This window comes from Tamandua tetradactyla, chromosome 12 (assembly GCF_023851605.1).
Source record: "Tamandua tetradactyla isolate mTamTet1 chromosome 12, mTamTet1.pri, whole genome shotgun sequence".
Classification (NCBI taxonomy): domain Eukaryota; kingdom Metazoa; phylum Chordata; class Mammalia; order Pilosa; family Myrmecophagidae; genus Tamandua; species Tamandua tetradactyla.
The window spans coordinates 30,151,780-30,170,814 of record NC_135338.1 but is presented as its reverse complement, the minus strand read 5'-3'; the positions used below and the strand labels follow the sequence as shown (position 1 = coordinate 30,170,814).

Here is a 19,035-nt window from a genome sequence, read left to right as displayed (position 1 = left end):
ATACAAATGTTCTAAAAATGATCATAATGATGAATACACAACTATATGATGATATTGTGAGCCACTGATTTTACACCATGTATGAACTGTATATATGTGAAGATTTTGAATAAAAATTTTTAAAAAAAGAACTTACTCATATTTGCCAAGTTAATCAGTGGGATACACAGATCTATACAACGCTTTTCAATCATGTTTACCTTCAATATCACAATATTATTTATAAACCCACTAATGAACTACCTTCATTTCTATTCATTCCCTTACATTTAAGTTCAACCTCATTAGCTAACTGTTCACCCATGCCTAGCTTCTGTGTTTCTCTAGGTCCCTATATGCTACTTTATAAGCCTTCGAGTCCACCTTTTCCAAGGTCATACTAGCGAAATTAGACAGCATCTATCCTTTTGTGTCTGGCTTATTTCACAAAGCATTTTGTCCTTGAGGTTCATCCACATTGTTATATGCTTCGAGAACTCATTTTGTCTTATTGCTGCATAATATTCCATCGTTATGTATATACCACATTTTGTTTATCTACTTGTCTGCTGATGGGCACTTGGACTGTTTCCATCTTTTGGCAATTGTGAATAATGCTGTTATGAATATTGGCGCCACTGTCTGGATGCGTCACTGCTTTCATCTCTTCTGCCAGGTCATAGGGCATTCAATATTTAGCTTTGTGAGGAACCGCCAAACTGTCTTCCAGAGTGGCTGTACCATTATACATTCCCACCAGTACTGAATAAGTATTCCAGTTTCTCCACATCATCTCCAACATTTGTAGCTTCCTATTTGTTTAACAGCAGCCATTCTTATAGGTGTGAGGTGATACCTCATTGTAGTCTTGATTTGCATTTCCCTTATAATTAGTGAAAATGAGCATCATTTCATGTGCTTTTTGGCCATCTGTATTCGATCTTTGGGAAAACACCTATTCATCTTCAGCCCATTATATAACTGGGTTGTTTGCTCTCTTGTTGCTGAGTTGTATGATTTCTTTTAGGTATACAGGATATCAAAATTATATGCAATGTGATTTCCAAGTATTTTCTCCCATTGAGTTGGCTGCCTCTTGATCTTTTTGACAAAGTCTTTCAAGGTGCAGAACCTTTTGATTGTGAGGAGTTCCGATTTATCTATTTATTTTTCTTTTGCTGCTTGTGCTTTTGGGTGTAAAGTTTCAGAAGCTACTTCCTACAATGAGGTCTTAAAGATTTCTATATTTCTTTCTAGAAGTTTTATGGTACTGGCAATTATATTTAGGTCTTTGATCCACTTTCAGTTAATTTTTGTATAGGGTGTAAGGTAAGGGTCCTCTTACATTCATTCAGCTATTGATACCTAGTTCTCCCATTTTCATTTATTGAAAAGACTATTCTGTCTCAGTTCAGTGGATTTGGTGACCTTTTGGTCAATTGTTCATAGATTTGGTGGTAAATCTCAGCACTCTCGACTCAATTCCATTGGTCAATATTTCTATCTTTGTGCCAGTACCATGTTGTTTGTTTTGTATGCTGTATGGTGGGGGTCACATTTCATACTTTTGCCATGTGAGTATTGCATTATTGCAGCACCATTTATTGATTTTTTGGGGACGTGGGGGGGCGGAGAGTGCATGGACTGATAATCAACCCAGGTCTCCCTCATGGCAGGCAAGAATTTTACCACTAAATTACTTTTGCACCCCTAGTACCATGCTGTTTTTACCACTGTGGGTTTGTAATAAACTTTAACATCAGGCAGTGTTTTTCCTCATGCTTTTTTCTTCTTTTTTAGGATATTTTTAGTTACTTGAGTTCTCTTTCCCTTCCAAATGAATTTGATCACTAGCTTTTCTAAGTATTCAAAGTCAGTTGCTGGAATTTTGATTGGTATTGCATTTAATCTATAGATCCATTTGGGTAGAAATGACATCTTAACTACATTTAACCTTCCCATCCATAAGCAGGGAATGCCTTTCCATCTGTTTAGATCTTCTTTGATTTCTTTTAGCAATGTTTTATAGTTTTCTGTGTACAAGTCTTTGACATCCCTGGCTTAAGTTTATTCCTAGATGATTAATTATTTTAGTTGCTATTTTCCATGGGATTTTTTGCTTGTTTCCTCTATTAGGTCATTGCTTGTGTATAGTAACATTGCTGATTTTTGCACATTAATCTTGTATTCCATCACTTTGTTGAATTTATTAGCTCAAGAAGCTTTGTCATAGATTTCTCGGGATTTTCCAAGTTATGTTTCCTGTCATTTGCAAATAATGAAGTTTTACTTCTTTTCTGATCTGGATGCTTTTCATTTTTTCCTGCTTGAGGGGCTCTAGCTAGAACTTCTAGTACAATGTTGAATAATAGTGCTGACAGAGGTCATCCTTGTTTCAATCCCAGTCTTAGGGGTATGGCTTTCAGTTTCTCAACACTGAGTACAATGTTGGCTGTGGGTTTTCATATATGCTCTTTAACATACTGAGGAAGATTCCTTTGATTCCTGACTTTTGAAGTGTTTTTATTGGAAAAGGATGCTAAATTTTGTTGAATGGTTTTTCTGCATCAATCGAGATGATCATGTGATTTTTCTATTAATGTGCTGCTTTATACTAATTGATTTTCTTGTGTTGAACAACCCTTGAATTTCTTGTAAAAAATTTAATGTCAAATATAACGTGTTATTAAAAAAATAAACTAAACTCTATACAAAAATGAAAAACACTTGCTTAGTGATAAAAACTGAAAATCTAAATATCATTTAAACATTTTTGGCATCTTTGTCATACTCCAGTATTCTTTGTGTACTTTTTCACAGCTGCTAAAGTAGTATATTTCTGCATTGGGGGAACAGTGATGAGATAATTACAAACTAACTTCCAACATTTTCTTCAGAGTCTATCTTCAAACAAGCCCATTTCTGGTTTAAAAACTCTGGGGAGATCTTTTTGAATTTATATATGTTTTTGTGCAGAAACAGTAATTCTTTCATTGAAAAGGAGTCTAGCTGTTCATTCCAAGAAAGCATGTCCAGTTGTTCTTCATCCATTTCCATTTACGCTGGTAGAGATGGAGATTCTGGTTCAGTTTCCTATGTTAAATTCAATACTATTATGGTAAGATTCCACTTGTTCAAAAAGTCTTTCAACCTGAATAAGAATTCTTACAATGAAAGCCTTGTTCTTGTCCACTGTCCATTTTTTTCTGCTTTTGAGAATTATGGAAGTACTGGGAAACCTTTCTACATGTACACAGCTTTACTCAATTCAAAATTCTATTGCAGTGTGAAACTCCAGGGAGAAGAGAGTTTTGTTTAGGAAGTCACCTTCTGCAGAATTTTTTTTTTTTTTGTATGCTCTATGGCAGGCATCACATTTCATTCTTTTTCCACATGAGTATCCTGTTATTGCAGCACCACTTATTGAATTTTTGTTCTTTTGTTTTTGGGGGGAAAGTATAGGGACTGGGAATCAAACCCAGGTGGTCCCTGCATGGCAGGCTAGAATTCTACCACTGAACTACCCTCGTAGTCCTATATAGAATTTTTGACTCCTTAAAAACTTTGATTTCATGGCAAATGATTTAGATTTCAGATTTTGTCTTTAATCTCTAACAAAAGGCTTTTAGTTAGGTCCTTATGGCCTGGTTCTGTTACATCTTTCAACCTCTATGAATCTTTCTCTCTGGACCACAGCCTCTGGGCAGTACTTCTCTACATGTGCTCTGTGCTGCAGCATTTACATTTCTTTTTCCTACCAGCAGTATACCTATAGTCATTAATGGAGATGTCCATCAATTGCAGAGGGCTCTCCTCTCCAGATCTGCAACCATCTCTTCTTTTATTTTGGGGGAAAGAAGGAGAACAAGGACGGAGGAGTGGAGACAAATTCAGGATAATGAAAATTGGAGGAAGGAAAAGGGAAATGGAAGAGGAATTGGATAAAACTGCTGATGGAGGAACTGAAATAGGTTCTTACATAACCAAAATAACAACTTTAGTGCCAGCATACTGGAATGCCAAAAACCAATACTAATTCTCGGCCCATGCATTTCTCCAAAACAAACAAACAAGCAAGCAAACAAAAATTTAACAAATAGTGCTGCAATAACAGGATACTCATATGGAAAAAGAATGAAATGTGACCCCCCCATATAGCATACAAAAAAAACCACAACACAACAATACTAGACAATTATTATATTAGAATGAAGGCTCCCTGAAGCCAGGTACTTCGCCAAACACTTCAATATTGACATCAACCATAAGAATAAAGCTATTTCCTTCTTTTTAATAAATGTGGCAACTATGACTTAGAAAGGATAAATCACTTGCCAGCCACAAGTAGTAAATATCAGTACTAGAATTTAGAAATTATTTTAAATACTGATCTCAAAGCTCACTTTCTTAACTGATATATATCATATTATCTTCACAAAAGTTTCTCAAGTTTATTATGAACAAAAACTAGTTAAATAAGATTTGGTGTCAAAGGAATAAGCTATTACATAGGTAGATGATACACAATGCTTTATTCCTTAATGTGCTATATATAGCCAAGGTTTTACTATGTTTAGAGGGACAGAATATTAATGTTATATCCATTCAGGTTGATTCCCCCATCCTCATCCATTTTTCACATTTAATATCTAAACAAATGTTTAACCTGAAGCTTTCACAACAGTTCTGGTTCTTAAGTTTGTAACAAGGACGGTACACAGAGTGCCAAAAAGTGGTTTTGCCATCATATTCCACATGAATAGCCATATTCATGGCTTGATACATTCACAATAGTAAATAACAAAAACTTCACATTCTTAAATAAGGGAAATAGTACATGTGCAAACCTCCATGTAATTAGAGTGGGTACCATAAAATCACCTGTTTATATGCTAAGTAGGAGCATGTGTGCATAAGGCAAGAAATATTTTGCTCTCCCAAAAGTTAAGGTAGGACGGGGGATGGTGGCACAGTGGCAGAGTTCTTGTGTGCCCTGCCAGAGACCCGGGTTCAATTCCCGGTTCCTGCCCATGCCAAGAAAAAAAAAAAGTTAAGGCAGAAAGCAAACAAACAAACAAACAAAGAAAAAAAAACAAAAGCTAAGGCAGGCATTTTAATTGTAATGGAGAAAATGAAAATATAATTATAAGAGTCTCAGTGCTTCTACTAGCAATTTTAGGATTGTCTATATTGGGTTTCCTGATATACTGAAGACTACATTAATATTTCAGTTCTACATTTCCCTGGAGCCTAATTTTGATCGTACAATTATGAACAATAAAAATGTTCATATTTATGTGTATAAATAATGATAAATTTGTAAGTTATGGCTTAAAATATTTCTTTAGAATTATTAACTTGAAAAATTAAATAGACAGAATAGACACAATAAACATATATCAAAGAATTAAAAAGTCAATAAAATTGAGCACTATTTCACACTTAACAAAATTAGTAACATTTCTGAAATGAAAATGTCTCTTGGTAGAGCTGTAATATATTCAGATACTGCTGGCAGCACTGTGAATTGGTACCAACCTTTTTAGAAAGCAATATGGCAATATATGTCAAAGTCACAAAAATGCTCATATTCTAATCTTAGAATTATACTACATAAAGGAGCTGTGCTATACAGAAGGAAAAAGGAGAACTCTTCATTTGCTCCAGATCAGGCATTATAAGCCACTTTAGAAAGGGAATGTAAAGGTAGTACTAAGCAGACAGACTTTAGCCTCAATACATACATATTAACAATGAAATTTTACTAGTGTGAATTAAAATTATTTCACCAATTTTAATACAGTAAATAAACTACTTTTATTAAAATGGTCTATTTGATAGGCCACAAGTGTGTCCCTGTCAGTACAGCTGATGACATGAACTTTGACCCTTCTTATTCACATTAAAAGCAAGTAAAGAATTTGGATGAAGACAAGCAGAAAGAACTAACTGACTGTAGATCATGCTTCTAGACAGTTGTTTTAACTCTGTCTGTTGGGTTCACGTTGTTCAAATGTTTTGTTTTTTGCAATTTATTACCTCTTAATATGACATAACTTCCTTAGAAAGAGAGGATAGACCTAAAAGGAGAATAAAAAAAAGAAAGGAAAAAAAAAGAAAATGAAATATGTTTTGCTGTTAAAATTAAAGATAGTCTTGCCAAAGTAGAAATAATAAAAAGCTTACTGTTGAAAGAATGGATTTTTCTGGGAAATGCACTACTCTGAGATTCTCAATCTCTGGTCCCTGAAGGTTAATACTAATTATAAGGATGGAGGTTCCAGGAGAGCTTAATAGCCTACAACTTTGCATCATAATCAAAACCAGGTCAGAGTAATGGATGGGGAGATGTATAAAGGACTGGCCATGCCAGAATCCTCTGGCAAACTCTCTCCTAAGCTTCTTGTTATTGTTGCATAAGACTAATTCCCTCATTTACAAAGTGCACATTATTCTAACATCCCAATTCTTCTTTTGATAGGTAATTTTAAAAAATGAGGTGGTCTAATTGCCAAAAATGATTGGAGTTTAAAACAGCATTTGGGGTTTAAAACAGTATTTGAATAAACAGCCCCTATACTGTCCCTAACTTGTTACTAAAATGTAGAATTTGCTATGAAGTTATGTTGATATTAATAAATTGAATTTAAATGATTAAAGAAAAAAAAAGAAAACCAAATAAAGTGCAGTAGTGTCATAAAGGGAGATATTTTTTGTTGGCTGCTACTTGTCTATGACAAAAGGCCAATAATTACAATGGAAAAATTGAACCTCACTTGTGATCACAGAAATGAAATTTATCTGTTTGGGCTTATAATAAATGCTCAAAAAATTAAAATTAAATGTTTAAAGTAGTCAAGAGACTCTTCAACGTACAAGTAGGATTTTTTTTGTGTATGCAAGCTTTCTCAAGAGCATTTTGGCAATCAAGATTCCTACGAAGTTCAGATCATCTCATTTATAGGGCTTTACCTTATGGAAATAACTAGCTGTGGGAAACTTTTACATAATAAGGTCATTGCTACAAGACCAGGAGTTTTTAAACATGTTGATAGGGAAATCAGAGGGTCCATAAACTTCAATGAAAAAAATAATTATCTTTATATGGCTAATTTATAATTGAAATTTAGCATTTAAGTTATGAATATAGGCAACAAACTATAGTAATATTAGCAGTATATGTGACTTTGACACTAATAGAAATCATAGATTTTAATATCACATTAGTTATTATAGATATACCAAAATAACAATTACACTCATCATTACTTAATTATCAGGTCTGCTATTAGTGCAATAATGAAGAAGCACAAATATCACCAAAATTTTAAACATTTTTGCAATTCTATTATAATTTACATAGTTTCCTTTGTATTTCTATTTTATGCATTTAACCTGCTTTAAGAAGAGTCCATAGGTTTCACTAAACTGCCAAAGGTATCTGTGGTAGTTAGATTCGGTTGTCAACTTGGCCAGGTGAAGGTGCCTAGTTCTGTTGCTGAGGACATGAGCCAATGGTACATGAACCTCATCTGTTGCTCCTTACATCTGCAGTCAGCTAAGAGGCATGCCTGCTGTAATGAATGATGTTTGATTTAATTGGCTGGTGCTTAAATGAGAGAGTTCAAAGTAGCACAGCCCAAGCAGCTCAGCATACCTCTTCTCAGCACTCATAGCTCAGCCCAGGCCTTTGAAGGTGCAGAAAGGAATCTCCCCAGGGAAAGTTGTTGGAACCCTGAGGCCTGGAGAGAAGGCCAGCAGAGACCATCCTGTACCTTTCCACATAAGAAAGAACCTCAGTTGAAAGTTAGCTACCTTTCCTCTGAAGAACTAACAACAACAAAAAAATCTCCTTTTATTAAAATCCAATCTGTCTCTGGTGTGGTGTGTTGCATTCTGGCAGCTAGCAAACTAGAACAGATTTGGTACCAGAAGTGGGGTGCTACTGCAGTTTGCAAATACCAGATATGTTGGAATAGTTTTTTGGATGGCTAAGGCGAACTGTGGAGGACCTGTGAAGAGAATGTTGGAGAAGTCCTGGAGTGCTTGAAGAGAGAGTTTGTATAAAGAGAACCACTACCAATCTGGACGAAGGGGGACACAAACGGACAAACTGGAGTTTGTAGAGTAAGAACCATGGAAGCTCATGTTTGAAGCCAAGAAACCTCGGCCAGGAGAGTGGACCTATCCATATACATAGAGAGGGTGAGTTTGCCCTGAGGGCAGAGGATGAGTCTCCCATCTCGTAGCAGTGGAAGAGTCGTGCAGCCTCAGGCCTTGGAGAAGGTACACCATGCTCCTTGGGAGACTGGGGAGAGCCTGGTTGCCACCCCATGGAGGGGTTGAGCATGTGCCCCAGAAATGGCAGAGAGCCCAGGTGTGGCCCTGATGCCTGGAGAGAGTGGAGTCGAGAAAAAGGTGGTTTCCTCAATGTTCCCCGAGGTTGATTTGGAAAGAGGCGGGCCACTGTGTAGGCCCTTGGAAAGGATGGGACTGCCACTTTCTAAAGCCGAGGGATAAATGATTTTGAAATCCAATGGAGTTTGTCCTGCAGGTTTTCAGAACTGTTTGGGGCTTGCGACTCTTGTGTTCTTTCTAATTTCTCCCTATGGAAATGAAAAGCTGTATCCTGTGAATGTCCTATTTGCATACTGGCACCAGATAACTTGTTTTGAGATTCACAGGTCCACAGCCAGGAGAGAATTTTTTGCACCTTAATACTGTTTAAGATGATGTGTGTAGTTGCCAAGTTGACAAAGGGTGGACATGCAGTAGTTAGATTCAGTTGTCAACTTGGCTAGGTCAAAGTGCCTAGTTCTGTTGCTGTGGACATGAGCCAATGGTACATGAACCTCATCTGTTGCTCATCACATCTGCAGTCAGCTAAGAGGTGTGCCTGCTGTAATGAATGATGTTTGACTTAATTGGCTGGTGCTTAAATGAGAGAGCTCAACATAGCACAGCCCAAGCAGCTCAGCATACCTCTTCTCAGCACTCGCAGCTCAGCCCTTGGAGATGAAGAAAGAAATTACCCCAGGGAAAGTTGTTGGAACCCAAAGACCTGGAAAGAAGGCCAGCAGAGATCACCCTGCGCCTTCCCACATATGAAAGAACCTCAGTTGAAAGTTAGCTGCCTTTCCTCTGAAGAACTAACGAAACAAATCCCCTTTTATTAAAAGCTAATCCATCTCTGGTGTGTTGCATTCTAGCAGCTGGCAAACTAGAACAGTAACCCGTAGGGCAAAGAAAAAAGTTAAGAGCTTGTTTAAAAGCGCACATATTAATGCAACTCTCTGTGGTTTTAATGATAGTTAATGCCAATTCAAATGCTAAAAAATATATTTAACATTTAAATGTAAAAAATCACAGTGAGATATCTATTTGTTTACGTTTAAAGCACCCTTTGCATCTTCCTACTAAGGATACTGCAGCAAAATGTCCTCATATCTAAAATGCTTTTGAAGGATGTGGTAGACAGACTCTAAGAGATAGCTGAACATTCAGTCAAGGCAGAAGTCACTGCTGTCCATAGGGAAAATACCAAATACCCACTACAGCCCACATATTTGTTGACTAAATATCCATATTATGGCATAGAAGTTGCTTCTGCTGACTTTCTCCCTAATTTGGATGCAATTTGGAAGCTGTCTCCTCTGGCTGCCTTGAAGTTCAGATGAATGGACTCCCACAAGAAAAGGGAGATTCATAAGAAAAATGGAGAAAGGGGTTGATAACAATGAAACAAGTACCTTTTGAACATCTAATTCTGGTACTCAGGACAGGTGCTCACTGATGTCTAAAGTTACAACAATCTATGCAATCGTCAAGTGGCTGGTAGGCTTTATGACAATGTCATTGACTTGTTTACTGAAAAAATATAGATGTAAGGGGACTTTTTTTCTTCAGATAGAAAAATAGAGCATTGAAATTCTTTGGATGAGGCAGGGTGGTCGTCTGAAGCTGCAATGTACCCCCAGAAAAGTACGTTCTTCCATCAAATCTACTCCTGTGAATGTAAATCTACTGTAAGTAGGACCTTTCGATAACATTCTTCAGTTAAGGTGTGGCCCACCTGATCCAGGATAGATGTTAATCCTATTAGTGGAATCCTTTATAAGAGAATGAAATTTACACAAAGAGAGAGAAAGCCACAGATGTAAGAAGCTGAAATCAACAAAGCCAGGAAGAGAAGGCATACACCACCTTACCATGGGACAGAGGAGCCAAGAATTGCTGGCAGCTAATCTTTGGGAAGAAAGCACCGCCTTGATTTCGGCATTTTTGCAGCCTCAAAACTGTGAGTGAATAAATTCCTAATGTTTAAGCTGATCCATTTCATGGTATTTGCTTTGAGCAGTCTAGGAAACTAAAACAGGCAGTAAGTATAGCAGATGCTTCAATGCATCCTTGTTACAAGAAACTGGGTAAACATTCCAACTTTGTTTTCATGGGGATAATTTATATGCTAGCTATTATTATTGATTATACCTGAAGGTTTTACTTGTTTTATACTTTTTATTTTGGCTACCTGTATACTTACATAGTATGGGGAGTTTCCATATAACTTTTTACTTATCCTCCTTCAATGTTAACATCTTACATAACTACATACAGTATGATAGTCAGAATCAGGGCATTACCATTGGTATAATATAATTAACTAAAGAGCTTATTAAAATTATGTGTTTTCCTGCTATGTCCTTTCTAAAGTTTTAGAATCCCATTCCGGATCCCATACTGCATTTACTTGTAATTTCCATAGTCCCGTGCAATCTGTAACAGGTCCTAGCTCTCTCCTAGACTTTCATGACCACAGCACCTTACAGGAGGATTTATCAATTTTGGTTTGTCTGTTGGTTACACATGACTAGACTGAGGTTATGCATTTTGGGTAAGAGAACTACAGAAATGATGATGTATCCTACTTTGCATCATTTCACAGGATTTGTGATACTGACCTTGATCACTTGGTTAAGGTCCTGTCTGCCAGATTTCTCCACTATAAAGTCATTATCTCTGCCCCTGTAGTTAAATATCTTGGGAGAGATACTTTGAGACTATGTAAAACCTGTTTTTTGCCTCCTGTTTCTCCTCAGCCACCTAGTGATTTTAGCGTCCATCAGCCTTGTCTACTAACATTTACAACTGTAAAAATCAAGATTCAGTAACAGAGTTGAGTCTTAGAGTTAATCTCAGTAACAGAGTTGATATGGCTATCAACCGGTGGTCTTGGTTAATTTCACAAAACCTCTATAACCACACAGTCTTGTTTGTGGTCTCATTCCCTGAAAAGAGAGGGAAAGGAACTGCAATGCATTATCCAGCATCTGGTATATAACAAAAGATCACATACACAGAGGTCTCCGTCTCTTTGAGAAACTGTAAATACAAGATACACTGGCTCCTCCATTCAATAAATCTTTAACTTCATATCAATCACTTGCGAAATGCCTAATCTGCAGTCCCTGCCTTCAAGGAAGGCTTAGATACATGATGAACCAACGTACCACAGAAAGTGTAGTGCAGAAACAAAGGCTGCCAGGGTGACCTGGAGAAACGGTGCAAGTACACCTTTGGAAAGGAGCGGTGGGAGGTGCTTACAAAGGCTTCATCAGCCTAGAGACAAGCAGGCATTTGTCAGGTGGACAAGAGAGGAAGGGAAACAACCTTTTTCACTATCTATACTTGGCACCAGGTGGTAGCTCCACCCAGGGGTGGAATATGAATGTAGCCTCCCAACTCTGGCAACCGTGCAGGTGTCCACCCTGTACGCTGCTCACCGCTCTTTCATTCTAAAGGGACACTTCTCTGTCAAGAGACTGCACTGCTTTTCCAGAACTGGTCCTCAGCCCCTACACGTAAGGGGAGGCCAGCTAGGAGAAGAGATCCAGAGGACCACAGGGGTGACCCAGGCCACATACACTAATCCTTCTCACCCTTCATTCACCAGGCACTTAGGGAAAACCAACAGCATGAAACAGAAACTATCACTGAGAAGTTATAGGTCATTCTAGAAAAAGAATGTAGACAACTTTTTAAAACTTAACACCATGAGAGAAATGTGGAGTATATAAAATAAGGGCAAGCTATTGTGAAAAATAAAAATAGGAAACAAAAATAAGTTCCTGGGCAATTAAAAATATAATTGCTGAAACAAAAGTCAGTGAACTAACTGTATAGTAAAACATAGAGCTACCTATATCCAGAAAATAAAATTGATGAAGAGATTTAAAAAAAACCTCAAATTGAAATTATGAAAGAAAAAAAAAGTGGAAGATAAATTCAGGAATTTTACTCTCCATATAAATGGAATTTCAAAAAGAAGGAACAAAGATTTTGTAGGAGATGAGATATTTTTAATATGCCAGGAAAAAATATTAATGTCCCGATGTCTTCACAGCACTAACTGCAGACTGCAAACACCATGAAGGCAGAGATGCACTGGCTTTTGTTCTGTGCAGTATCTTCAGGGCACTGTAACTGGTGAAGAGTAGATATTTAATAAATGTCATGTGAATGAATGTACAAGTATTATTTTAATTTAAAATCCACTTTAAACATATGAAGGGAACTCTGGTCAATAGTAAATTGGTTAATGAATTGTATATGTATGTGTAGGAAAAGAAACATAAGGATATGGAGCCAATTTATTAGATTTAGGCAAGGGATGGCTTAATTAAGAGAATTATAGAACTGTGAACTATCAGTCTAAGATACTCTAGTCCAAAGAAGTTAAATAAGTTATTCAAGGGTAGAAGCACATCAGAAGAAAAATTACGAATAGTATTCTGATTTTTGGTCTTACTGTTGGTGTCCTAGCTCAAAACAACATTAGAGAGTATGACATCATGTATGTTTAGTATAATGTTTGTAGCCATGAAAAGTTAGGGATCCTATTCTTAACTCAGAACATTTCTTAAAGAAAATAAAATACTACTTACATCATTTTGAATTACAGTATCTATCTAGCGTATTAAAAAAATAAAAGGATTACTCAGGATTACTCAGGACAAAAATCTGAAAAAATTTCAATCTATTATTTTATTACGTGTGAGGAGGAACACTTTTCTACTCACTTCCACATTTGTAATCCATTGAACTTCCTATTCAAAGGCAAAAGAAAGGAAATCACCTTTCTCACATACATACATATATATATGCCATATATAGGTGTTTTGGATGTGTCTGCATGTGAATTCCAGGTAGTAGAATATATAATTAGGTAACTATCTTCAAATGGATTTTATACAGATTATGTGCTCACAATAAAAAGTAAAGACAAGGGCATTAACACAATAAATTATCACATATGCATAAAAGCCTTCACTATTAATTTTGGCAGAAACTAAGTATGAAATTCAAAAGGCACATAGATTTACATGGTTTGGTAACACAGATTTGCTGCCAGTGGAGTTCATCCCTTGTCTGTCTACGTCAAGAAACTAAATAAAAGAATAATTATACTTACGGCAACTCTTAATACCTTCCTTAAGCCAATGTTGCTATCTTTACAGAAGGATTAAAAAAATAAGTCAACAAATTAAGCACAGATTTTTAGAATTATACTTAGTTGAATGGTATTCCTTGATGTGCTATGTGTACCATAAAATAATCACTAAAAGTCATAATAGCTACTTAATGATGTTCATTTAACACAGTGAAACTTAGTAACAAGTGAGACTATCAGAGTGATAAAGCAGTCATTGCCAAGTAACACAGATTACTTGTTACTTGTTACAGATTATGGTGCAAATTAATTTAAGTGTGCATATTTTCAAATAAATGGTGCTAAAAATCAGCTTATTACAAGAAGGTGAGAGGTAAAGAAAGAAGATTCAACATTATAACGGCAACTAAAATCTCATGTTTGTCTTCTCAAACTGATAAGCGTGGTGCCTGCATACTGATGAACTTGATTTTGTGAGCATGTGTGTATTAAGGTGAGGAGAGGTGGTGCAGCAAGAGGAAGGAGAGGAGAAACAGGAAGAACAATCAAATCCAGTGATTTAAAGTGATCAGAAGAATAATTAAGTGCCCAAGCACTAGTTAATCATCTTTTCAGAAGCAGTGGGAAAATACTCTTTGATGAACTTCAGACCAGATAATGACAGCTTTCCCTGGGCACTAGGCACACCTTCAAGAGTCTGACTTTGAGGATGATGCTCCAGCAGCAAACAGATAAGCCCATCAGCAATGTTATTAAAGGAGCCACAAATGTTACTGCCAAGGCAACCCATGAGCTCCTTGGTCTTCCATTAATAAATCTCTCAAAAGGGTCCAGGGAGGACATGCCTCAGACACAAACCTGAAAAAAGTCCTGTGTTGTCACAGAAAATAAGAAATAATGACTCTCTCTTTCTAAGCCACCCTGGCAGGTGAACTCACTGCCCTCACCCCTACATGGGACCTGAATCCTGGGGATGAGCAGGGACCTGCCATCAACGGAATGAGAAAACCTTCTTGACCAAAAGGGGGGAGAGAGAAATGAGACAAAGTTTCAGTGGCTGAGAGATTTCAAACAGAGTTGGGAGGTTATTTGGAAGTTATTCTTACATATTATATAGACATCCCTTTTTAGTTTATGGTGTATTGGAGTGGCTAAAGAAAAGTATCTGAAACTGTTGAACTTCCAGTAGCCTTGATTCTTGAAGAAGACTGTATAACTATATAGCTTTTACATATAGTGCAACCGTGTGATTGTGAAAACACTGGGTCTAATGCTCTTTATCCAGGGTATAGACAGATGAGTTTTTTTTTTTTAAAAGGATAATAAATAAATAATAGGGGAAGATAAAGGGTAAAAATTGGATGGATCAAATTACTGTGGGTCAAAGAGAGGGAGGGGTAAAGGGTATAAGATATATGAGTTCTTTTTTTTCTTTTTTACTTCTTTTTCTGGAGTGATACAAATGTTCTAAAAATGATCCCGGTGAAGAATACACAACTATGTGATGTTATTCTGAGCCACTGATTGTATGATGGTTGGATTGTATGTGTGTGGATGTTTCTCAATTAAAAATACTAAAAAAAAAAAAAAAAAGAAGTAGTAATGACTAGGAAAAAGTCCCCTCTTCAAGAGGCAATGTGAGCTACAGGTAATGTCATAATTATTCTACAACTAGTATTTTTTATTTACAAATTTCCTGGGTACTCTGATCATGGTGATTATCTAAATAAAAACTAAATATAAAATATATACACCCTCAAAGGGAGGTGATCAGATTAATGTAAAGTAAGCTGCCTAGTCTGTATCTCTCTATGGAGGACGTGGTTGTGTAACTTGCACTTTTATCACAAAAACTAGCTCATTTCTGGGTCCTGTGAGTATTAAGTGAGGAGCTCTACATAAAGCACGAAGTAATAACACAATAAATGTTAACTGCATTAATACTGTCATTTAATAATGGGTGAATCTTTATAACATAAACCTCATACACAGTAGCAAAGGGGTAGTGAAATGGGCAGGAGAAAGATCTGGAAGGAATATTTACAATGTTTTGTTTATTTTAATAAGCACACAATTAGACTAGTCACACTGGAGCCAAATATTCTTTAAAGTATATATCTGCATAATAATGAGGCTTATAAAAATAATGTAATATTAGCAAGCTCAGCTTCACTGAATGAATATAACTAAATTTTACATATAATGTTGCTGTAAAGTGAACTTCAATAAAGCGAATTCTTTTTCCCAATGACTTAGCCACAATGAAGTCAGGAATGCATTAAGAAGCAGAAAGGAAAATAATGTGGTGATGGAGAGGTTAAGGTGACAACTAGGTCAGTGATGTTAGAGCCTGTTGCTGAAGGATAAATTATATCTGACAAAGATGCACTCCCTCAATAAGACAACCTGCTCTAAGACTTGGATTAGGAAAAATGAGTCACTGCACTAATTTTGGTGAATAAAAAGGTATATAAAAAATTACATTAAAAGAAAATTATTTACTTATAATTTATAATGTAGTTTTTATATATCATTTAAAGTTCTTTTAATATACAGCTATATTTTAAGAGCTTAAGTTCTGCTTCAAATGATGTTATTCAGAGACATAATTTGTAGCATATTATCATATTACAACAAATGACCTGCTTGATTTGAAAATTCTAAGTTGTCTGGCCCAATATAAGCTATTACAGTAAGTACTCTAACTTTCATAGCAAAACTTCCTGGGTTAACTCCTGCTCTCCAATCCCTCTGTAAATCTTGCTGATAAATGTCCAATGGTACATGGACTGCTCCAGCTGATCAGGCCATCCTGAGGGCCACATATACTTTCTACTCCCAGCAGCCAGACTCCATGCTGCCCAAAAGTCGGCTGTGTTTTTTCAGACCTGTTGATGCCAGTTAACTTGGTTTTGTAATTAAGAAATTTAATTAAAGATCATGACAGCAGTTGATGAAATACAAATACAAAAAGTTAATGGTGATTCTATAAAAACTAAGTTGAAGGCTTTGGAAACAATAAAGGCAAATTAGCAAAAAAGAAAGCTATTGGATTAGGAGCAGTCAAAACAAATTCAAATGAGATAACAAAATCTAAGATTCTGTACTTGGATTGTACATAATGTCTATGTTTTTGCTTTTATGGATTATAAAATGAATAAAATGTAAAATCCAAACTAGTAAACACACGGTCAAAAATAAGCCCTTAGCCTCACAACAAGAGTTGGACAAATAAATACATTTTTGTGTGCTTTAATGAAAATATTTCAGATACGTGTACTTTGCGTGGTTCCCAGCATTAATTGATATTTTCAATTCACTGGTTCTAATCATGTTGGGTAACAGGGTCTTTCCCGTGCTTCACATTAGGAACTACTTTGGATTAGGGGCTTTAAAATTTATGAAGTTTTATGATCTAAGCAAGATTACTCAGGAAAAACAGGTATTCAAATTTTTCTTCCACATTCTTTAATAATGAAATACTTCAAACAACTTTCTGCCAGACTTCCACATAAAAATATATTCCTTCCCTTTAGTCTAATGTATCAGAGAGCAGAGCACAGCAGCCGTAACATGGACTCTGGTCATACAGACCAAAATGCCAAATCCTGGCTATACCATTTACTACGTTTTGATATTATTTTGCTTAAGCTCCAGCTTTCACATGTGAAAACTGTATTAATAGTGCCTATAGCTCAGTGGCAGTAGAGAAAATGCATGTGATGTAAAGGGTCAGCTCAGTGCCTGGTACCTAAGAACACCCAAGTGTTCAATATTAATATTATTATTATATTGTCTAATAAGAAAAAAGTGTCCAAAACTGCAATAAATAAGGTTACAACTAATATGTTCACATGTTCAACTCAACGTCAGTGCCAGTTTTTAGAAAGATGACTTCAACATGTAGATAGCTCAAAACAGCTGTGGAAAATTCCCCAGGTTCAATAAAGCAGTGGTTCTCAGCAAGGGACAATTTTACTCCTGGGGACATGTGGCATTGTCCGGACACATTTCTGATTGTCACAACTGAGAAGGGTGGGGGTGACTACTGGCATCCACTGGGTGAATCATCTTGGGCTTAAAACAGTGATCCTCAACCAGAGTGGATTTTGCTTTCCTTTCTCACGGGGATTTTTGGTTATCAAAACGTAGAGGAGTGGGAGGTGTTACCAACTTGTAGCAGATAAAAGGTTAAGGATGTTGCTAAACATCCTACAATGTACAGAACAGTGCCTTCAACAAAGAATTATTTGGTCCTAAATGCCAAGAGTACCAAGACTGAGAAACCCAGAACCCTAAAGGATAGTAAAAGACATGATTAGAAATCATTTTAGAAAAATCTGAGCTCCAGAAAATTATTTGGAGAAAATAAAGATTGTTTAAAAATGAAATTGGGATTTTCACCATCTTATAGGTTCCAGTACCCATGTCATGGACATCCAGGAATGAGACATGGATATTTAGTAATCAAACAGGACTCCTTCTGGTCATTAAATTCTTGAACAGGGTTCATCATGTAATAATCTTATAATAAATTTAATTCTAAAGTGAACACTATCATATAGTTTATAATGAGCACTAGATTTAAAACTAAACATTCAGAAAAATATAGCTAAATAAGATTCAAACCCTCAAACAGCAGGTGGGAGATTAAAGCACTGCCTCAGAAGTTTGTAGACACAGAGCCTCTCAGCACAATCCTATCTTAACCTTGCTACAGAGGTTACTGGTCACAGGTGGGGTGTGCATCCTTTCCTGGCAATCACACTGTTTCTTAGCCTGGGGACTCATACAACTGAAATGCATTCCTCAATTAATAATGTTGTTCAAAAGCACTATTAGACGGCACTTAAGTTTTCATCTATATTCAGTTTAAATAAATCAAGTACTAGAAAAAACGGTACATACAGTATAATCTCAACAATAGCTGTATATTACTTTCCCCACAAAAAAAGAAAAGACTAGAAAGGATGCTGCCAACAGGTTAAGGGTGTTTATTTCTTCAGTGCCTTTTCTACTCAAATCCAAAAGCACTATATCTCATTCTTGACTCTGAGACCTATTAGTTCAATACCTTTTTTTGAATAACCTACTTAATTTTCACAAAAATTCCTCTGAAATGGGTAGGAATGTAGTATAGTTCTCATGTATATGATGCATGAGGTTACCGAGGAAAAAAAAACCCGATCCTGTAATAACTATGAAAGTGCTAAATAAATGAAAGGTAGTATTAAAATTTTTGCAATCCTTAAAAGAAGACGTTATATTTAAATTATCTTAACTTTATACTTTCAAATAGCTAAATAATGACATTTATCCCCAAAGATAGTATAGTAAGTCTGCTATACAACAGAAACTATAATTTCATCCACTAAATAAAAGTTTAAAAAAATTAATATTTCATATACAAGACAGGAAAGAAGGAAGTAACCCAAAAAGGGGGAAGGGGAACTAAATTGTCACAAATAGCTACTTAACTATTTTACCATCAAGGAAAACGAAGCATTCTGTAAATCTTAAGTCACACTGCTAAAAACGTATTTAATATTCAGTACTCTACTTTTTTCAACAGACACAGTAAAATAAAGTTTAAAAAGTTAAAGATCTCT

General features: G+C 36.0%; 1 protein-coding gene across 17 annotated transcripts in view; it reads right to left on the bottom strand.

The window, feature by feature from the left end:
- The window catches only part of SIPA1L1 (signal induced proliferation associated 1 like 1), a 417,008-nt gene that overhangs the window by 131,968 nt on the left and 266,005 nt on the right, over window positions 1-19,035 (bottom strand). The gene's annotated exons all lie outside the window — the stretch shown is intronic.